Source organism: Arachis ipaensis, chromosome B9, assembly GCF_059453495.1.
Source record: "Arachis ipaensis isolate K30076 ecotype BB chromosome B9, ASM5945349v1, whole genome shotgun sequence".
Lineage (NCBI taxonomy): Eukaryota > Viridiplantae > Streptophyta > Magnoliopsida > Fabales > Fabaceae > Arachis > Arachis ipaensis.
This window is the reverse complement of record NC_142444.1, coordinates 90,396,928-90,420,410: the sequence shown is the minus strand read 5'-3', so window position 1 is coordinate 90,420,410 and position 23,483 is coordinate 90,396,928. Positions and strand designations below refer to the sequence as shown.

The following is a 23,483-nucleotide window of genomic DNA, read 5'->3' as shown; positions in this document are numbered from 1 at the left end:
AAATCATCCTCAACGTTATAAAACGTTATAAAATCGTCTTTTTCTATTTCAATTTTAATTTTTTTTACCAAATTACTCTTCATAAGTAATAAAAATGATAAAAATAATATTAAAAAACAAAAACAAAACACCCTCCCCTAACCCACCCACCCTCCCCCTCCCCCTCTCCCGGATATCTCTTCACTTTCTTTTCTCCCCATCCCCTTCCTCCTACCCCTCTTCGGAACCCCCCAACCCCAAAGAAGTCCTCTCAGAGACACCCAAATGGAACCCACCACCAACCTTCTCCAAATTCCAACCCAAACAACCCCACAAACCGAAAATCTTTCATACATACAGAGAACAACATGATGAAAAATTATGAGAATGACGATGCTGATGCATTATTTGCAACAATGGGCACTACCAAACTCCAAGAGATCTCCCAACTCTATGAGAAAGTTTGTAGCTTGAGCGAGAGTGTCTCCACCACAACTTTCAACAAAGAAGAAACGTGCCAAAGGGTAGTAAACAGATCACCCGCCAGAATGCAGAAAAATTGCTCCTTTTCCGGTGACTTTGCCACCAGGACGGTCGGGAAGTCTCCAGTCAGGAGGTCGGAGCAGTCTTCGGCAAGGAGGAATGGTGGGTCGGTGAGGCTTACTCAAAGCAGGGACCAAATGGGGGACGGATTATCGAGGAACCAGACTTGCCGCCGTGACGCCGGTGAAAGAGCGGAAGATTGATGGTTTAGAAGTTATGGTAAATACTCGTTGCAAGTATAGTTACTAAACCAAGCAATCAACCTTTCTTACAAACGTTTTGGTTGTCACAAGTAACAAGCCCCTTAAAATTGATAACCGAGTATTTAAACATCGGGTCGTCTTCTCAAGGAACTGCAGGGAAGTATGTTCCTATTATTGGTTATGAAGATTTTAAATTGGGGTTTCAAGAATAAAGAATAAGTAACTTAATGGCGGGTAAATTAAATGGCAATTAAAATAAATAAATAGCTACAAGGCAAACTTTTGGCAAGGTATGGGAAATTGGAAGTCCAGACTTAGTTATTCTTATCAATAACAATGAAAGTTGAATCTTAATTCCACTTAGTCAACCTTTACTAAAGTAAAGGAAAGTCAAGGGACTAATTAGTTTGATCTTCGAATCCTATTTATTTCCTGAGAAAAGGTTGGGATTATTGAAGCTCAGTTCAATTATCAAAGATAACAATTATCAATTATGTTGAGATAAGATAACTCCTGAGTTACTGCTTTCTTAACCAAGACCAAAAGAAGAAAAAGTAAATTTGCTGGAATAAAAATGCCTTCAGATGTAAAGCAACAATAACATAAATTAAAGAAAGCAATCAGGAATTGAAATACCTCAAATAACATTAATAAGGGAAATTATAATCTAACATGAAGAGTTCATAAACTAAATTGGAAGAATAAATAAAAATAAAGAACCTGGGATTGAGAGTTACTCCTAAAACTAAGAGAAGTCCTAAATCCTACGAGAGAGAGAGGAGAGAACCTCTCTCAAAACTAGATCTAAAACATGGAAAATAACTAAATTGGTGAGCTCTCCCTGAATGGATGCGTTCCCACACTTTATAACCTCTGGTCTATGCCTTCTGGACTTGGATTGGGCCAAAAAGGGCTTCAGAAATCGCTGGAAGTGTTTTCTGCAATTTCTGGTGCGTGGCCTCTGTCACGCATCCGCGTGAGTCACGCGGTCGCGTCATTCGGAACTTTTCTTGTCATGCGGTCGCGTTAGTCATGCGACCGCGTCATGTGCGTTCTGCTTAAGGCGCGCGGTCGCGTCAGTCATGCGGCCGCGTCGCTGCTTCTTTGCGCTTGGCATGCATCCGCGTCGCCCATGCGATCGCGTGGATGCCAGTTTCTTCAGAAGCTCCATTTTGTGCTTTCCTTCCATTTTTGTATGTTTCCTTTCCATCCTTTAAGTCATTCCTACCTTAGAAGATCTGAAAACTACTCAACACACTAATCACGGCATCGAATGGAATTAAAGGTGATTAAAATAATTAATTTAAAAGCATAGGAAATATGTTTTTCACATACATCACATAATAAGGAAGGGAAAGTAAAACCATGCAATTAACATGAATAAGTGGGTGAAGGATTGAATAAATCACTCAAACTAAGCACAAAATATATCATAAAATATGGGTTTATCAACCTCCCCACACTTAAACAATAGCATGTCCTCATGCTAAATCCAGGGTAATAAGTAAGGTTAAAGTGATGGAATGTCATGCAATGCAATCTAATCTAAATGCAACTACCTAAATGCATCATGCAATTCTAATTTATTCACTCATATATAAAGCTTACAGGTAGTTAAATTAATTCACATTCTCAAGGAGTCATATATGTAGCCAAGCCTTAGATAATCAATAAGCACTTTTACAATTGAGATGGGAGAAAAAGCATTTTATGAACTCGCAAGACAATTAGATAATTTAAACAGAGATAAATGTTAATGAGCTATTGAACCCTCACTGGATTTGTGTTTACTCTCTAGTCACTCAGTGTTTATTGGGTTAATCACTCTATTCCTCTTTTTTATTCTTCCTTTCTATAACCTTGTTCTTCATCTAACCAATCAACAATTATAGAATACAGTCATACCAAAAATCATGAGGTCTTTAATTAAGGTTGTAATGGGGCCAATGGTAAAGGTAAGGATATATGTATAAGGCTAAGTGAGCTAATAAGTGAATCCTTAATTAGACTAAGATCTCACCTAACATATATACTTAGTAAAACAAAACTTCTTTTACCTATTTTCCCATATTTTTCCTACTTTTGGATGTTACATGCTCATGTTTCAACTTTTGTTCTTATTCCATGTGCATTGCTTTTATTTTTGCATTTGGGGAATTCTTTTGTATCCCCTTTTTTTAAATACTGAAATTTTTATGTTTTTTTTTAATGCACATGGTAATTTAATCACTTTGATTTCTCATGAGCATGCTTTTCAAAATTTTTAATTTGAGTTATTTTATTCCTTTTAACTTTTCTACCTTTTGTTTTTATCATCCATGTTCCCAATAGGTTTCCCACATTTTAAACTATTCATAATTTTCTATCTTAAGCTAACCAAGGATTTAACTTGGGATTTTATTTTGTTTTTCTGCTTAAGGCTAGTAGTGTGGCTAATAGAATAAAAGGGGATTTAAAGGCTCAAGGGGGCTAACAAGGGTGATGTGAAAGGTAGGTTAATTTGGGATAAGTGAGCCAAAATCAAATGACGGCCTCAATCATTCTTTTGGTATGTATCTATATTCTATATTCTATATTCTATAATTGGACATATAGATTAAAACAAAGTAAAGAACATCAGAATAAATAAGAAGGGCGGAACACACAGGAATAAAAATTATGGTTTGAATGTAACCATACAATTAAGCTTAAAACTCACAGGCTATGTGTTTTCTAGCTCAAAAATCATTTATCACTTATGTATGTCATGCAGGTTTAGTTAAAAATTCTCATTATTCTCAATGTAAAACTTATATTGAATGGCTTTAAAGTTCTAGTGTTTCTCCTTGATGAAGTGTTGCTAACTAACATGTAGTGCTATATATACAAGGTGTGGGTTGTTTTGATTTTGTTAAAGTCTCTAGTTTACTTCCTTTTTCTTTTCAATCTATTCTGAGTTATCTTATGCTAAAAAGGGTAAACTATACTAATCAATCCACAATTTCTATAACTAATAAGTTAGAATTGCAACTAAGTGGCTAAAATATGAACTAAAAATGCAAAATGCAGAAGTAGAGTAAAAATACATAAAAGTAGCAATGTATAAATACTCAAAAAATAAAAATAAAAATAGAGAGAAAAATACAGAAAAATATCCAAAATAAAAGAAAAAGAGTCTGTAGTGGTTCACCAAAATAATGCGCCAGAGATGGCGACCTCCCCACACTTAAAATGAAGCATTGTCCCTGATGCTCACTCAAGCAGGGTGTGAAGGGGTGTCATCACTGGAAGGGATGGTAGCTGGTGTCTCTGTGGTGGCTGGCTGAATGTCCGGCTGCTGGAGAAAAGGGGCTGTCTGAATGGGGATCTCAGGATCTGCTGCCTGGATCTGCTAGGGTGATGCCTGCTGGGTGTCTACCTGCTCTGTCTCTCTCTGGGGATGGGTCTCTGCCTCAGGCGCATCCGCCTCCTCCTCAGATGCCTCGGATGGTGTGTCAGGCTCGGAGGGGATGTCGCCGGATCATATCATCAGCTTCAAGTGCTCATAGCGTCGCTTGTTGCGACGCTCCATCTGGTCAAGTCGTTGAAACAAGCGGTGCACCAGATGATAGACAGGCTCTGTGGCAGGTGGAGGTGCAGTGGTGGTGGCAGGGGTAGGTGGTGCAGCAGTGGAGGAAGAGGGACCGGAAGATGGTGTAGCTGTATCATCAGCAGTGGCAGTCAGGAATGGAGGTCTGTAGCCCAAGGCCAGGAAGTTCCTGCTGTGCGGGATAAGCTTCTTGCACTCTGCAACAGGTGGCCTCTCATCAGCATCCTCCCATGGCACGTCAGCTTGACGGCCCAACTGTGTAACCAGATAGGGAAAGGGAAGAGTGCCTCGGACGTGGACCCTGGCCATATAGTGCCGGATAAAGCGTGGCAGGTACAGGTCCTTGCCCTCCATCACACACCAAAGGAGGGTGATCATAGCGGCTGGTATCTTAGTCTTGTGAGTACTCGGCATAATGTAGTTGCTGAATATCTGATGCCATAGCCGAGCCTTATCGCTCAGGTAAATCCGCTTGATCCCTTTCGGCATGGTGGTGTTCTGACCCATGATCCAAGGAACTGACGGGTCAAGGGCAATTTGGGCCTTGACTGCATCCCAGTCAAATCGCATATAGCGCATATCCTCCTCAGCTTTCTGATAGCCATCTGTCTGATCAGTCTTAGGCAGAAGTTTCAGAACCTCTTCTATTGCCTCCTCAGTAACCAGAATCTGCTTCCCTCTGAGGTTCACTGCATCTAGGGAAGTTTTGAAGTAGTTGCAGTAGAATTCCCTAACCCAAGATGCATTAACCTCAATCAATGGTCTCTCCAGAAAGAACCAACCTCTTTGTTTGATCTGATCAGAGGTGTATTGCTAGAGTTCTTCTGGGATCTTCAAAGTCTGCTCCAAGTATAGGTTTCTGGAGTTTGCAAACACCGGATACTTCAGCTCACAGTATCGGTTTGCAAACTTTACTGGGTCATTGGCGGGAAGTAGCTGCTCGGCCTTCTCCTGTGGGGTAAAGGCTTTCTCCCGCGAGGAGGCATCATGCATGAGGTCGATGATAGACACAGAGGCTTCTCCTCTTTTCCTTTTGCCAGAAGTGGCCTTGCCTTTTCCCTTTCTCTGGGAATCTGACATCCTGAAAAACAAAAAATCAGGATATAATAAAAATAGGAAGGCAAATAGGCAAATAATCAAAGAAAACACAAAGTGGCAAAGGAGCAATAGGATAATGAATATGAGTTAAGTAAAATGAGCATTTAGGATTTGTATAGGAGTGAAAAGTCTGAAAAGAAGAAATCACAATCCAAAATGTAATTGAATGCAAGTTAAATAGAAAAATTAACATCATGCCTCGGTTAGAATCTTAAAAGAAAGTGAAAGAAAAAAAAAAGAAGTTTTGAAAAGGTTAGGTTGGTTAGAGTTAAAATTAGTGAGTTAGTGAAAAATGGGTTAAAGTAAGAGGCATAATGAAAATAGTCCAATTAACAAGTAATCACAGGTAGAAGCTATAGGTAACTCATATTCAAACAAGTAAAACAGTTTGATGATGATTCAAATAGAGATAAAGAAAGCAAAAATAGGAATCAAACATCAAAATTGCGATTTATGAACCAGGAGATCAAAGAAAATAAGAATGCGTGCCTAAGCATTCATGATTTGGTTTGGTGAAATTATAGGAAAGCACAGTTGAAAATGCCAAAACCAAGACATGAACAGAAATATTTTACAGAAATTTGGGCAGCATTCCGGCTAAAATAGGACTTTCCCGAAAAATAAACAGCAATCAAGCAATTCATATGAATCCAAATTAAGGCTTGCAATTACATATACGGAATATAAACATGAAAGTTCAATGTAAAGAGCAGCAAATGCAGGAAAGTACAGCATATGAACATGAACACAGCAACAGCAGAATTGTAGATTTGATAAAACAGAAACAAGAACAGTGCAAATAAACAGACCTAAATCCACTAACCACATCCTAGGCTACCTAACAACCTAAAATCTACTACAACATGCATATCTAACTATCCTAACATGAACATAAACGGAAAAATAAGAATAAACTACGAACGGATAAAATGGATTGCGTGTTGCGGAACCTGGTAGGCGTAAGAAGGGGGTTGGGGTAGATAGGTGGCTGGGGGGTGGTAGAAGTGGCGTTGAGCGTGGCGGCTGGCGGTGGTGCTGCGGTGGGGTTGTGGTTTAGAGGCAGGGAGGGGAGAAGAGGGGGTGGTTAATGGGGTAAGAGGGGAAGGGAGCGGGGGAAAGGGGTTGGTGGTGCTGGTGGGGCACGGCGGGTACGGACGGCGGCGGTGGGTGGTGGGCAGTGGCGGAGAGGGGGGGAAAGGGAAGAAAAAAGAAAGAAGAGAAGAATGGGGGAGGGGGTGGTGCGACGGTGGGGTCTGGGTGGTTGACGGGGGACGGCGGTGGTCGGAGATGGTGGTTGGGTGGTTGTTGTGATCGGAGAAGAAGAGAGGGAGGAGGGGGTTTCAGGGGGGCTGCGCGAATGTAGGGTTCGCGTGGCTGGGGGGATTATAAATTTGAATCCACGAGGCCACGTGGGGCACGCGGTCGCGTGGTTGGGGTGAAAATGGGGGTGACGCGATCGCGTGGGGCGCGCGATCGCATGGAGGGGGTAAAAAAAGGGGATGACGCGATTGCGTGGGGCATGCGATCGCGTCGCTGGAAATTGTGCTAAACGCACGAATCCAGCGTCGTTCCAGCGCAACTCTCTGTCTCCTTTTGGGATTTGTGCAATCCATGCGACGCGATCGCGTCGCTCACGCGGTCGCGTGGGATTGGTTGTGTGCATGTGACGCGATCGCATGGGGCATGCGATCGCGTGGGCCATTTTGTGCAAGACGCACAATGGCCGCACGATTCCAGCCCAACTTTCTGGACGTTTGATCTTTACGCCGATCACCAGGTCACGCGGCTGCGTGGATGACGCGGTCGCATGGGAAGTGTAGTTCGCCATTTGACGCAATCGCATGGGTGATGCGGTCGTGTCGCGCACCCCTTTTTTTATATGCAAAATGCGGAATGCAATATGCAGAATGCAGTGCTTAGTGTGAATGCTATGCATGATTCCAGGTTCAATAAAATAAAATAAAATTAAAAAACAAACAAAACTAAATAAAATTAAAATTGCAAAAAGAACGATCATACCATGGTGGGTTGTCTCCCACCTAGCACTTTTAGTTAAAGTCCTTAAGTTGGACATTGGAGGGGCTTCCTGTTATGGTGGCTTGTGTTTAAATTCATCCAGAAATCTCCACCAATGCTTGGAATTCCAATAGCCTCCGGGGTCCCAAACTAGGCATGTAAAGCTTCTGAGCAGCTTCAAACAGATTTTCAGGCTCCCGGGGTGACGAATGTCAGAATAGATTCCAGGATCCCAAGCTTTATTTTTAAATCCGCCTCCATCTTGATCTCCATGTTTCCATCCGGGCGGTTTAAAAAGTAAATTCTCACCATGGTAACCAAACATTTTCCGAGATCCATTCGATTGATTTTGATGCCAATCCATGCACTTCGAGTTGAAGCGTGGAACCTTATTGAACCTTGTGCACCAGCTCTGAGCACGAGCTATTTCCTTCTTACTCTTAAAGCCACAGAGAGCTCTAAGCTGGCCATCTGTTTCAAGCAAACCGTATTCAAGTGAAAAAGTAAAGTTAAAGGTTAAGGATTGTACCCACTTGAAGCTTGTATTAGGTGGTAATGGCCTTGGGATAGGTGTTTCCAATGGTTCTATAAGTTCTACTCCCAGGTAATCTTCTGTGAATTCCTCCACTTCTTTGCAAGGATCTTCAAATGCATCATCACCCTGGTCAAAGTCTTTTATGTCTTCCTCATCACTTGAGTCATAGATTGGAGGTTGAGAGAAATCTACCTCTGCATCATCCTTGTATTCATTTGGGAAAGATTCATCAATCTCAGAGAACTCACTTGCAGATGCAAGTTCATTACTAAGAGAACTTGACTTGTGACTATCATCATCAAGAGAATTTGCTTCTTGGATTATTCCGTCTGATTCTTCATAAACGACTTGCCTTGGGGATTGTGCGCTATCCTCCTTAGCATTAACTGTAACGTCCTTGACAGAGTTCTCCTCAACTCTGGATTCCCATGGAGGTTCAGCGTCTCCTAGATCTTCAACCAACTCTTCTTCTTGTACAATGACAGCTTCTTCTACTCGTTCTAGTACGAATTCATGCTCTGTCTTGTCCACTGGAGTTTCTAGTGTCTCCTTCATGCTACACTCTTCATTAGATTGTCCACATAGGGCTGTGGTTGGTCCTTGAATGTTCACGCGTCAAGAAGCTAATTGAATTACTGCTTGCTCCAGTTGTCGAATGGTTGTTTGAAGTTTATTTACTGTTGCCTTGAGGCGAACCTCTGATTCTCGGGGTGATAGACTTGGACATGAAACATAGGGAAGTGGTGGTGTTTGTCGGTAGTTACAAGGTTGTCCACCATATCTATCAGCTGGATATGCATTGTAGAATGGTCGTTGTCCATGATATCTTGGAGGGTGTTGGTGCCTAAAGGGTTGATTAGATCCTCTTGGCTCCATCCATCCTTGATTGGTCTGACCTTGATGCATATTCCTGCTGTAACTTCTATTTCCTTCAACAAAGTTAGAACCAAACTCAAAGCGAGAGGGGTGAGAGTCCATAGTAGCAAATAAAATTAAAAAGGAAAAACAAAAATAAATAAACAAGTAAAACAAAAATATGTACAATAACCAATAATAAGGCACACGTTAGCAGTTCCCCGGCAACGGCGCCATTTTGAAAGAGCGGAAGATTGATGGTTTAGAAGTTATGGTAAATACTCGTTGCAAGTATAGTTACTAAACCAAGCAATCAACCTTTCTTACAAACGTTTTGGTTGTCACAAGTAACAAACCCCTTAAAATTGATAACCGAGTATTTAAACCTCGGGTCGTCTTCTCAAGGAACTGCAGGGAAGTATGTTCTTATTATTGGTTATGAAGATTGTAAATTGGGGTTTCAAGAATAAGGAATAAGTAATTTAATGGCGGGTAAATTAAATGGCAATTAAAATAAATAAATAGCTACAAGGCAAACTTTTGGCAAGGTATGGGAAATTGGAAGTCCAGATTTAGTTATTCTTATCAATAACAATGAAAGTTGAATCTTAATTCCACTTAGTCAACCTTTACTAAAGTAAAGGAAAGTCAAGGGACTAATTAGTTTGATCTTCGAATCCTATTTATTTCCTGAGAAAAGGTTGGGATTATTGAAGCTCAGTTCAATTAGCAAAGATAACAGTTATCAATTATGTTGAGATAAGATAACTCCTGAGTTACTGCTTTCTTAACCAAGACCAAAAGAAGAAAAAGTAAATTTGCTAGAATAAAAATGCCTTCAGATGTAAAGCAATAATAACATAAATTAAAGAAAGCAATCATGAATTGAAAAACCTCAAATAACATTAATAAGGGAAATTATAATCTAACATGAAGAGTTCATAAACTAAATTGGAAGAATAAATAAAATAAAGAACATGGGATTGAGAGTTACTCCTAAAACTAAGAGAAGTCCTAAATCCTACGAGAGAGAGAGGAGAGAACCTCTCTCAAAACTAGATCTAAAACATGGGAAATAACTAAATTGGCAAGCTCTCCCTGAATGGATGCGTTCCCACACTTTATAACCTCTGGTCTATGCCTTTTGGAATTGGATTGGGCCAAAAAGGGCTTCAGAAATCGCTGGAAGCGTTTTCTGCAATTTCTGGTGCGTGGCCTCTGTCACGCGTCCGCGTGAGTCACGCGGTCGCGTCATTTGGAGATTTTCTTGTCACGCGGTCGCGTCAGTCATGCGGCCGCGTCGCTGCTTCTTTGCGCTTGGCATGCATCCGCGTCGCCCATGCGATCGCGTTGATGCCAGTTTCTTCAGAAGCTCCATTTTGTGCTTTCCTTCTATTTTTGTATGTTTCCTTTCCATCCTTTAAGTCATTCCTACCTTAGAAGATCTGAAAACTACTCAACACACTAATCACAGCATCGAATGGAATTAAAGGTGATTAAAATAATTAATTTAAAAGCATAGGAAACATGTTTTTCACATACATCACATAATAAGGAAGGGAAAGTAAAACCATGCAATTAACATGAATAAGTGGGTGAAGGATTGAATAAATCACTCAAACTAAGGACAAAATATATCATAAAATATGGGTTTATCAGCCGACAAGAATTCCAGTCGGCATTCTAGGCCTCCGGCAACCTGAACCAACAACGGAGCAACTAGATGTATCGTGGGTCGGAGCCCATCTAAGAGGAGAGAAACAAATCAATCCCCTGCAAGGGTGAGGCAGGCCGCTGCACCGGTAGTTGAGAGTGGTGACCGAAAAATGGATAATCCGGCCATGGAGGAGGAAAAGTGATCATCTTCAGCTAATAATGAGTCTTTGGAAGGGGATGGAGGAGGGGTTGGAGGAAGGGGATGGAAAGGAAAGAAAGTGAAGAGATACCAGGGTGGGTGGGTTAGGGGGTTGTTTTGTTTTTGTTTTTAATATTATTTTTATTAATCATTAAGGGTAATTTGGTAAAAAAAATTAAAATTAAAGTAGAAAGGACGATTTTATAATGTTTTATAACGTTGAGGATTATTTTAATAATAAGGAAAGGTCAAGGACAATTTTGATTTTGGCCTCAGACGTCAAGGATGAAAAAAGTACTTAACCTAATAATAATGATGATGATGATGATGATGATGATGATGATGATGATGATGATGATGATGATGATGATGATGATGATGATGAAGATGATGATAATAATAATAATAATAGATTTTAATAACAGAAAAGGTCAAGGACGATTTTGATTTTAGCCTCAGACGTCAAGGACGAAAAAAGTACTTAATAATAATAATAATAATAATAATAATAATAATAATAATAATAATAATAATAATAATAATAATAATAATAATAATAATAATAATAATAATAATAATAATAACAACCACAATAATAATTCATACCCTGCCTTAATAAGCAAAGCCAGGCCAAACAAACAAAAAGGTCTACCAATAAAGATGACCTTTACAAATGTACCCGAACTCTTTAAAGAGGTCGGAGACAGACCAAGAAAGCTCAACATTATCCGCCCAAAGTAGGTAACCACCTCCAGAAGCCTTGACTGGAATTCCTATCTTTCCCAAAAGATAGGCCCCAACAAACTCTTGAGAAACAGGAAACGGTTATCCACCAGATAAGATGGAACTACCACAATCAAGGAGGTCATCAACTCTACTATAAATACACTAGCACCCCCAGGTATAATTCACGTTCTAATCTACCAAAAGCAGCCTAAAGCCCTTGCTAACTTAAGAATCAGAGTCCCTTGTAGATACCATCCCCCACCTCCTCATGAGGAACTCAGACAGACAGCACATCGGCACCAAACAAGTCGGACGCTATCATCTAAAGGGATATGGACCTCACGTTCAGTCCTAAATCAGCGTTTCAGGTAACCCTCGGAATATTGGCGCCGTTGCCGGGGACCTGGGATTCACCTTTTGATAATGGCGGACCGCCAACATGAAGATGAACACACGGCGTCTGAATCTGAAGTTGAACCCCAACTAGAGGGCAACGCCATTATACTACCTCCACCACACCAAACATATGGTCCTCTTGGGAAAGGGCCATCGGCCAAACCACAGCCAAGGCAAATTCATTCAGAAATCCATCACCCCAAAAAGAAGAACCTCCGCAAACAGAAGAAATACTTGGTCTTGTCCGAGGCTGGGGAGATCGGCTAGAGCAACTCGAATACCAGACTGAACGATAGCGAGAGGCCAAATGAGAGCTACCGAGAGAAGTAAGGTGACGGAGGGAATTAGAGGAAAAGCTCTTGAAGTTGGAAACCGGTCATCAAAAGCAAACTAATCGAACAGGTTAGGAAGACAGCCCATTGGGAAGAGAAGACCCATTCTCGGAAGAGATCATACGGGCCAAAGTACTCAGGAACTTTAAAACCCGTGACATGGATCTCTACAACGGAATGGCCGACCCTGGGCACCACCTTAGCAATTTCAAAAGCAGAATGTACCTGGCTGATGCCTCTGATGACACCCGCTGCAAAGCATTCCCAACCACTCTGACCAAAGCGGCCATGAAGTGGTTTGACACCTTACCCCCCCAGATTGGCAACTAGCTTCGACGACCTATCCCGAAAGTTCCTGACCAGGTTCTCCATCTAGAAGGATAAAGCGAAACACGCGCCGTTCTTGTTAGGAATTAAACAAGAGGTCAGGAACCCCTCCGAGACTACATGGAAAGGTACAACAAAGCGTGCTTAGAGATCCAAAGCCTACTCACTGAAGCCATGATCTTAGGACTAGTTAACGACCTCAAAGAGGGACCCTTCTCCTAATCAATATCCAAGCGACACCCGGCTTCCCCAAACGAAGTTCAAGAAAGGGCGGAGAAATACATCAACAATGAGGAGAATTTCCTACTCAGGGAATCTCTTCCTCGGCCAAATCTGCCCTACAAAGCTCGAGAGAAGGAGAAAGAACCTAAAAAGAAGGAGGAAAAAAAAACAAAAAAGCCTCGTAAGTACCACAATTATACTCCCATTAGAGTCTCCCTAGTAGATGTCTACCAAAAAGTATGCCACACCGAGGAACTTCTTCCCTCTCGTCCGTTCAAACACAAAAAGGGAGGAAGTCAGACAAAATACTATAAGTACCACAAGCTCTATGGACACTCCACCAACGAATGTGACAACTTGAAGAATGTTATAAAAATGATGGTCAGAGAAGGCCGGTTAGACAGGTACCTGGCTAATAGGTCGGATGACCCAAAGAAAAGAAGGAAAGAGGAAAAGGAAGGACAACGAGAGCTGATAGAGAGAATTTGAGTTGATCTAGAATTTCTCAAAAAAGAATTTCTTTCGTTGCAAGTATAGTCCAAACCAACAACTAATTCTCAAATCAAATTTTTAAATTCAAAAGATTGTCACAATCCAAACCAAAATAACCGGGAGTTTTAAATCCCTGGGTCATTTTTTGTAGGAGTCGCAATTAAGTGCTCAATTATTGGCTATGGAGGGAAAAAGGGGGTTGTGATGGCAAGAGAAGCAAGTAATGTAAATAGCAAGAGAGTAAATGAGCATGCAATAAGTTAAATGAAAGCAATTAAATTCAAGGCAAGTAATCAAAGCAAAGGGAAATTTAAATGCTAATAAACCTCTTGGCATGGATTGAGAGCTAAGGTTACATATCCTAGCCATTGACCACAAACATATGATGATTATGAAGAGTTAATCCTACTTAGTCAACCCTACATTAAGGATAAGGCAAATAGGCATAGTTGATTTCAATCAATAAGTCCTAGTCAACTCTATTAATGGAAGACTTAGAGTCAATGGAAACTAAATCAACTAACTACTCTAATATATCAAACAAGAATGGACATTAATGACTCAAGGGTCACCAAATTCTTCAATTCCAAGCCAAGAGTGAGGAAAAACTAAACAAAAACTAAGCCAAGTATTTTTATAAACACTTGGTGTACATGTAAATAAAAGCATATTAAATTACAATCAAAGTAAAATCTAAGCTATCGAGTGCAAGAAAATAATAACAACAACTGAATTTAATAACAATAAACAAAGAAACTTTAAATTGCATTAATTGAAATTGAAATTAACAATAGTTCATTATAATAAAATAACCAAATAAAAGAAATAACAAGTAAAACTAAAAGGGGTAAGAAGCTAGAAGAAGAAATATTAAAGAAACTAGATCAAGACAAGAATTAAAGCATCAAACTAAGAGAAAATTAACTAACCTAACCTAATTCTAGAGAGAAGCGGGTGTGATGACATGTCATCATGTCATGTTTTTCTATGCTTTTTCATAGAAGAAGTTGATGATTAGTGCTTAAATATTGCATTCTTTTGTGCTTAAATGGTATATTTCTTTGATCTTGTGATTTTATATATCTTGTAGGAAATAAGTGGAAAAAGAAGAAAAAAAGCACAAATTAAGCTCAAAAAGAGAAAAGAAGAATTTTGGGGCACACTTTGAAGTTTGAGCACACTTTGGAACCTTAGGCCACACTTTTAAAAGTGTTGCCCATGACCAAGGAGCCGTGGCATTTAATGATGCCTCATGCATGCATTATTAATAATTAAAGCCAATTGGCAAATCAAGTTACGATTAATACATTGCTAAGTAATATAATAAAGTAAATATAAACATGCATGCTTGAAACATTTGATTATTAATGCCAATGAATGAACCAAGGCATTAAATGAATTAATTGGCATTACTAATTATTTAAATCAATGAAAGCATGCATGAAATTTACTTGGTAATGCCGAATTGGCCCAGCATTCATTAATGCAAAGGAAAGCAAAGCCAAGCATAGCGCTCCCAAAATGGAGCAACTAAGGCTCAAAGGGGGAGCAAGGCGCTACAAGACTAGCGCTCGAAAATCCCAACGGAGCGCTCAACAAAGGCAACACTCATCAAGGCCAGCGTTCAAATGAATGAGCGCTACGTTCAATAGTTTGAATGTTTTTGGGCCTTCATGCAAGGAAAGCCAAGCGCGCAAGGGAAGCATGTGAATGCTACGTTCACATCTCTAAACTGAGCGCTACACCAAAAGGAAACTCACAAAGGGGAGCAACCAAGGCTCGAAGAGGGAACCAAGCGCCCAAGGAATAGCGCTCACTAACGGAGCGCAACGTTCACTAAGTGAATGCTGGAGGAGGCCACATGCACACAAGGAGCACCAAATTGGCACGCCACAAAAGTAAACGCCAAGTTCACCTACCCAACGGAGCGCTCCACTGGAACAAGTGCCCCTGACCCAAGCTCCTGACCCATTCTCATTCAAATCCAAAGCAAGTAAAGCCCATTAATATGACTCAAAGGCACACAGAGAAGCTAGATTAGGAATTTCAATTGTAATTTGTTTTTCAATTTCATTTTCATTTTGTAAAGCCTATAAAAAGGCATCCGTTCCATTTTAGAAAGGAGGCTGGCTCTACTAGAGAGCAATAGGAGTAGGGTAGAATAGAAAGTTCTCTTTAAAACACTTTAATTTTTCTGCATTTTTGTACTTCAATTTAGCTTATGCAAATTTCAGTTTCTAATAATCTTCTTCCGCAAGTTTCCCTTTCTGCAATTTCACAATTCAATTTACATTGAGCTTGATTTTAATCTTCCGTTCTCATTGCTTTCTATTCCCATTGCTTCCAATTTACTTTCATGCAATTTAAATCTTCCTGTTCCTCTACATTTTACATTTGATGTTTGCTGTGAGCTTGATTTACATTTCCTGCAAATTTACATTTTCTGCAATTGCTGTAAGTTACTGATTTACTGCTTTCATTTAACTTTCCAGCACCCAGCCCCCTTTATATTTCATGCAATTTACCTTTCTTGTCATTTAATATTTGCCAATTTACATTCCTTGCTCTTTACGTTTCTGTTCATTTACTTTCTGCAACTTTAAATTTCTTGTCATTTACATTTTGTTGCTTCAAATTTCATCAAATTCACCAATGTTAGCTTGACTAAACTAATCACCTACTAAAGTTACTTGATCCATTAATCCCTGTGGGATTGACCTCACTCTAAGTGAGTTTTACTACTTGATGTGACCCGGTACACTTGCCGGTGAGTTTTGTGTAGAAATTTAATTTTTCACCCATGAAGTTTTTGGCGCCGTTGCCAGGGATTGATTTAGATCGACAATGATTAAGTGGGTGAGAAGTCTAGATTAAGCATTTTCTTTGTTTTTGTTTTCTGTTTTAAGCTGATAGCAAGGTGTTTGAGTTATTGTCTCACTAAGAAGTTCTTCTGTGTGCCATGAATTTCAATTTTCATTGGTGTTGTATTTTACAAAATTCAAATTGAGTTCAACTCATCTTGTAATCAAACAAATTTTATGGGATATTACCCACCATCATCAATTTCTAATGATGGCTAAGAATATCACCAACAAATTACAGATCCAGAGCACTCCAATCCATGGAGATATGTCTCAGAACCACAAGATGAGCAAGAGAATCATATGGGATATTTCCCACCACCACAAAATGATTCAAGTCATTATGATGGCTGGGAATATCAGCAAGAAATGATAGATGATGAAGCAATTCACATGAGATATGATCCAGAACCACACAATGATTTATGTCATTATTCTCATGGTGTCTGTGCATATCAACAAGAGTGTGAACAATCAAGTGAAAAGAATTTCCTCCCAGAGCCACAAAGTGAATCATACTGTTATGATACTAACACTAACTATGGCTGAAAAGGGAATTCTAATGCTCCATATGTTACTCAGCAAGAGACATCATCTCTTGATTATGCTGTCAATAAATTCATGCAAGATTTCTACCCAATGCAACAAAATGACCCTCACCCTGATGAGTTTACAATGATTCACATTGTGGATGGGAGAACCAGAACCAGAAAGCACTTGACAGTTCATACTCCACTTATCAAGAGACATCATCACTTGAGCAAGCCCTTAATTTATTTATGCAAACTTGTCCAATCTCACCTCCCAGCTCCTCATTTAAAAATTCTTTATCACTTGATTATGCCTCAATACACAGTTTCCTCCAAGATCCATAAAACTCATCTCACCAACCAAAAAATTCATTCCACAATTCACAAAGTTCACTCCATACCCCTCAAAACAACTTCACCACAACACATCTATGTCCACAAAATTACTCTAAACCTTTAGAGGATCTCCTTCAAAAGTCCAAAGAATTTTTGGAAAGACAAGAACAATCCTGGAAAAGGCAAGAAATCCTCCTCAAGAAGATGGATGGGCATTTAGAGCAAATAAGGAGAAACTTAGAACCATCAAACATTGAGGATGAAGACCAATTTGTGAAGAAGGAAGTGGAAGAACAAGAAGAAGAGGCACCTGTGTCAAGTAAACTTTTAATGAAGAATGAGGCAGTGATGGTATTTGAACCTAAAACTGCATATCCACATAAGTTAATTGAGGTGATAGAGGAACATGAAACTTCACTCCCAAAAAGCTTAATGGAAGATCAAGCAGAAGAAGGGGAGGAAACCAATGAAGGAGATTCACGCTCAATTGAAGCTGAGGATTACATAGATGAAGGGCTCATTGAGCCAGCAATTAAAAAGGCTCTGGATGAAGATAAAACTCTAATAATCACACAGCAACCAAATCTTGAATCCAAAGAAGTGAAGGCAACTAACAAGAGCACCAATCCTACCCCTGATCCAGCAAGCAAGCTCAATCAAGCCATTAACAAAAGGAATCTTGCTGAGGAGAGACCAAGACAGGGGACAATAGCTGAATCTTCTTCTCCCTTGAGGTCATTCCTCTTAACAAACTGGAAGAAGAGGAAGAAAGTGAAGAACATGTCAACCATAGGTAACATTTCTTCTCTTTGCTTTGTTTATTTTCTTTCTCTGCTTTGTTTAAATTTCAATAAATTGGCATATGATTACATTCTAAGTTTAGTGTTGCCATGCAACACTTTGTTTTCAATCCCTATGGATGGTTGCATCAAAAAAGAAAGTGTCACACTAAGATTATAAGTTTGGTGTGCCACTTAATTTTTTATGCAATTCATTCAGCAACACCACTTGTATGCATAATCATAATGCCCTTTACAATGCTATTTTTCTTCTTAGTTGGACAATTTTAGTTTTCTCTTTGTTTTAGTCATTTACTTGTTTTTAATGCTTTCTTTTATTAACTGTTTTTGTTAATACATCACCAAGAGATCCTTATTCATGACAGATTCTTGGCTTGGTGATTGTACTTAATATATAACAGTTTCATTTGCTTAGTTTTAGTTCAAATAAATTGATATATGATTGCATTCTAAGTTTGGTGTTGCCATGCAACAAAATTTGGTTCCAATCCTTACTAGATACTTGCATTAATTCCAAGTGAAAGTGTCACACTAAGTTTGGTGTGCCACTCATTCTTTAAGCAATGTATCATGCACACCCTCTTATTTTTGCAATCACAATTTCTCTGTTTCTTTGTGCCTTGATTGTTATTATTCATTCTGCTTGCTTAAAACACATGTACTACTAACACTTTATTGTGTAAGACACTCATGGTCCATTCTAGACCCATCACCATTGTTCTAATTGTTGCTTGAGGATGAGCAAGCATTCTGAGTATTGGTATAGGAAGAAGGAAGAATAGAAGGAAAAGGACAACAGTATAGAAGATGAATTACAAGGTTGTAAAGTTCCTTTTCCTCTCATTTGTTTTCAGCACTTTAAATTGCATGATTGTCTTTATCTTCTCTGTATGCATAGCCTGAATTTTGATTTGCAATATGTTGCTGTGACATTATGACTACCAACTTGAGTTTTGTGAATTCAAAAGCAATAAAGCATCATGATCATAAACAAACAAGGAATTAAAGAAGAATTTAGCATGGGCATACACGTATTGGAAGGCTAGTATGATTAATTGCTGCACAATTGCATTAGATTTTATTTAATTGAAGTTTTCATCTAGGACATTTTGTGAAATCTTTTGAAATCATGAAAACCTTGAAGAGACAATTGCAAATTAAGGCAAGAAAAGAAAAAGGGAAAGAATGAGAAAGCTGAAGGCTCTGAGTACCAATGACAATTTCATTGTTAAGTACTTGTGGTGTTTATGTATTAAGCAAAAAGCTTGAAAACAAAACACTTAGAGTCAAGGTTAGGCTCAAGTGCAAAAGCACTCCCTCAAAGTTCAAGGTTCTGAGCATCAATGATTAGAGAGTCAAGAAAAGAAATAAATGAGCTTAATGAAGTCCTCTAATTAAATGCTTGTGGTGCTTATGTGTCAAGTGGTAATACTTGAAGACAAAGCATTTAGAATCGCAGCTTTGTTATCAACTCATGGGGCAAAACACCCAAAAGTAGAAGCTAATAAGAGAATGTAAATCTTGTTTCAAGGATGAAATATAAGGAAAAAATTTCATAAAATGAGCTAGATAGAAGCATCAATCATTTCCATTTCTTTTGTGATTGTAGCATGCATAGAAAATTAGCCAACCATGAACATTGAGTTGCTATTCTTCTTACCTTGGATTGTCAATCTTTATTGCATGATTCTTTTCTTGCTTGGGGACAAGCAAGGTTTAAGTTTGGTGTTGTGATGACATGTCATTATGTCATATTTTTCTATGTTTTTTCATACAAGAAGTTGATGATTAGTGCTTAAATATTGCAATCTTTTGTGCTTAAATGGTATATTTCTTTGATCTTGTGATTTTATAAATCTTGTAGGAAATAAGTGGAAAAAGAAGTAAAAAAAGCACAAATTAAGCTCAAAAAGAGGAAAGAAGAATTTTGGGGCAAACTTTGAAGTTTGAGAACGCTTTGAAACCTTAGGCCACGCTTTTAAAAGCGTGGCCCATGACCAAGGAGCCGTGGCATTTAATGATGCCTCATGCATGCATTATTAACAATTAAAGCCAATTGGCAAATCAAGTTACGGTTAATACATTACTAAGTAATATAATAAAGTAAATATAAACATGCATGCTTGAAACATTTGATTATTAATGCCAATGAATGAACCAAGGCGTTAAATGAATTAATTGGCATTACTAATTAATTAAATCAATGAAAGCATGCATGAAATTTACTTGGTAATGCCCAATTGGCCCAACGTTCATTAATGCAAAGGAAAGCAAAGCCAAGCATAGCGCTCACAAAATGGAGCAACTAAGGCTCGAAGGGGGAGTAAGGCGCTACAAGACTAGCGCTCGAAAATCCCAACAGAGTGCTCAACAAAGGCAACACTCATCGAGGCCAGCGTTCAAATGAATGAGTGCTACGTTCAATAGTTTGAACGTTTTCGGGCCCTCATGCAAGGAAAGCCAAGCGCGGAAGGGAAGCATGTGAACGCTATGTTCACATCTCTTAACTGAGCGCTACACCAAAAGGAAACTCACAAAGGGGAGCAACTAAGGCTCAAAGAGGGAATCAAGTGCCCAAGGAATAGAGCTCACTAAGGTAGCGTGACGTTCACTAAGTGAACACTGGAGGAGGCCACATGCACACAAGGAGCACCAAATTGGCATGCCACAAAAGTAAACGCCAAGTTCACCTACCCAACGGAGCACTCCACTGGAACAAGTGCCCCTGTCCCAAGCTCCTAACCCATTCTCATTCAAATCCAAATCAAGTAAAGCCCATTAACATGACTGAAAGGCACACAGAGAAGCTAGGTTAGGAATTTCATTTGTAATTTATTTTTCAATTTCATTTTCATGTTGTAAAGCCTATAAAAAGGCATCCGTTCCATTTTTGAAAGGAGGCTGGCTCTGCTAGAGAGAAATAGGAGTAGGGAAGAATAGAAAGTTCTCTTTGAAACACTTTAATTTTTCTCCATTTTTGTACTTTAATTTGGCTTATGCAAATTTCAGTTTCTGATAATCTTCTTCTGCAAGTTTCCCTTTCTGCAATTTCACAATTCAATTTATATTGAGCTTGATTTTAATCTTCTGTTCTCATTGCTTTCTATTCCCATTGCTTCCAATTTACTTTCATGTAATTTAAATCTTCCTGTTCCTCTACATTTTACATTTGATGTTTGCTGTGAGCTTGATTTACATTTCCTGCAAATTTACATTTTCTGCAATTGCTGTAAGTTACTGATTTACTACTTTTATTTAACTTTCTAGCACCCAGCCCCCTTTACATTTCATGCAATTTACCTTTCTTGTTATTTAAGATTTGCCAATTTACATTTCTTGCTCTTTATGTTTCTGTTCATTTACTTTCTGCAACTTTAAATTTCTTGTCATTTACATTATGTTGCTTCAAATTTTATTAAATTCACCAATGTTAGCTTGACTAAACTAATTACCCACTAAAGTTGCTTGATCCATCAATCCCTGTGGGAACGACCTCACTCTAAGTGAGTTTTACTACTTGATGCGACCCGGTACACTTGCCAGTGAGTTTTGTGTGGAAATTTAATTTTCCACCCATCAGGGAGCTTCTCTCTCTAGAAAACTAAGACAAAAACATAGCAAAACATAAAACCAAATGCTCCCCCTTGCCTCTTCTTGGACTAGGGTTGAAATAGTTTCAGAAATGAGTTGGATTGGGTTTTGGGGCCCAAAATTCGCAACCAGTGAATTGCATTAATGAGGTCACGTGCTGGTACCTGTGCGTACACACAGACATGTGTGTACGCACACTTTCTATTTTTCCGCTTGTGCGTGCGCACATGAGGTTGTGCGCGTGCACATTTGCTGACTCTCACTTGTACGTGCGCACACTGCTAATTTGCTCCAAACTCCATTTCTTCATGGTTTCTCCACTTTTGCATGCTTTTCCTCATTTCTTCAATCCATATTAGCCTTGTAAACCTGAAAGCACTCAACAAATACATCAAGGCATCAAATGGAATTAAAGTGAATAAAATTTAGCAATTAAGGACCTAAAAAGTATATTTTTACTTTTGAGCATAATTTATGGAGAATTGACAAAACCAAGCTATTTCATTGAATAATTACAAGGAAAGTTGATGAAATCCACCCAATTAGAGAAAATAAATACCATGAAATGTGGATTTATCACATCCCCACACTTAAACAATAGCATGTGCTCATGCTAAACTCAAGGAAGAAACAAGGGGTATTACGTTTATTCAATGCAACGAAACTACCTATATGCAATCTATCTAAATGAATGCAACTACATAGTTAAAATAAATCAAATTCCAAGAATACATATATAAGCATGAGGGCTAAAGCAATAACAATCAAATCAAGTCCACATTTGAACTGAGTTCTAGAAGAGAATTTACAAACTTGCAAGAAAGGAGATAATTAAGGGTGGAAACATAGAATTTAAGCAATCGAACCCCTCACCGGATGCGTATACACTCTAATCACTCAAGTGTTTATGGTTGATTCACTCAATTCTCTTCTAATCAAGCTTTCTAAGATTTTTTTTCCAACTAGCAATCAACAATCAATGAATGTATGCATACAATTATCATGAGGACTTTTCATGGTTGTAATGGGGCTAGGGTAAAGGTAAGGATGCATATGGTCAAGTGAGCTTAAAATTTAGATCTCTGACTAACTTAAGCTCTCACCTAACCTACATAACAACCTATACAATTCAAATGCAAATCTAGCTATCCATTCTTCACTCTTCTTAGACACTCATGCATTCTTTTCAATCACAACTCATATGCATTGTTATTATTAATTTACTTTGGGACATTTTGTCCCCTTGTTATTATTTTCTTTTTATATATATATATACAAGAGTGTCAATGCATAAGGTTTAAGCATTTGAGGCATGAGTATGTACCCAATTCCCTAGATTTTCAACAAAAGTACAAAAATCCACTTTTACCTCAACCAAAGTTCCCAAACTTCCCCACACTTAGATGATACACGCTCTCACTAGCCTAAGCTAATCAAAGATCCAAATAAGAGACATTTATTGTTTTTCACTTAGGGGTAGTGATGTGTTAAAATTAAGAACAAAAGGGGATTAAAGTAGGCTCAAAATTGGTTAACAAAGGAAGATAAAATGGTAGGCTATTTGGGACAAGTGAGCTTAATGAAAAGATGGCCTCAATCATATAAATGCATATATACATCAAATGATGGACATAAAGAATCAAACAAATCAAAGATTGCAATCATAGAAAGAGGATAATACACATAAGATTGAAAATAGTGGTTATATGATGTAACCACACAATTAGGCTCAAAACTCACATGCTTATGTGTTCTTTGCTCAAAGGCATGTTCCACAATATATTTCAAGCAAGTTTCAATCAAAATTTATCACTCGAATCAATTAGGATGTCAATGCCTTATCAAAAATGTTTTTCTTAGAAAATTTTATTAAATTAACTAAGCTTATTATATGTATGCAAAGACATGCAATAAGCTAAGAAAAGATGTGATTAAAGCTCTAAAATATATACAACTAAGAAAGATAAAAGGTGAAAGTGTTTGGGATTAGAGTATGTCACCCAAAGTTGTTGATCATTGATATCCTCCCCACACTTAAAGGGTTGCACGGTACTCCGTGCATTCAAAGGTGACCAAGGGGGGTACGGCAACGTCACGAGTTGCCACCTTCAGCTGGTGGATCAACCGACTGCTACGTGCTCTTTTTTCCGCTTTCCCTTATTGCTTATGGTGGATCACTCATGAAAGATAGAAGATAGGATAGTAAGATGAGTGAATG

General features: G+C 38.7%; 1 pseudogene; it reads left to right on the top strand.

Annotated features, from left to right (window-relative positions):
* Positions 1 to 347: 347 nt before the first annotated feature.
* The window catches only part of LOC148545428 (uncharacterized), a 33,423-nt pseudogene continuing 10,287 nt past the window's right edge, over positions 348 to 23,483 (top strand).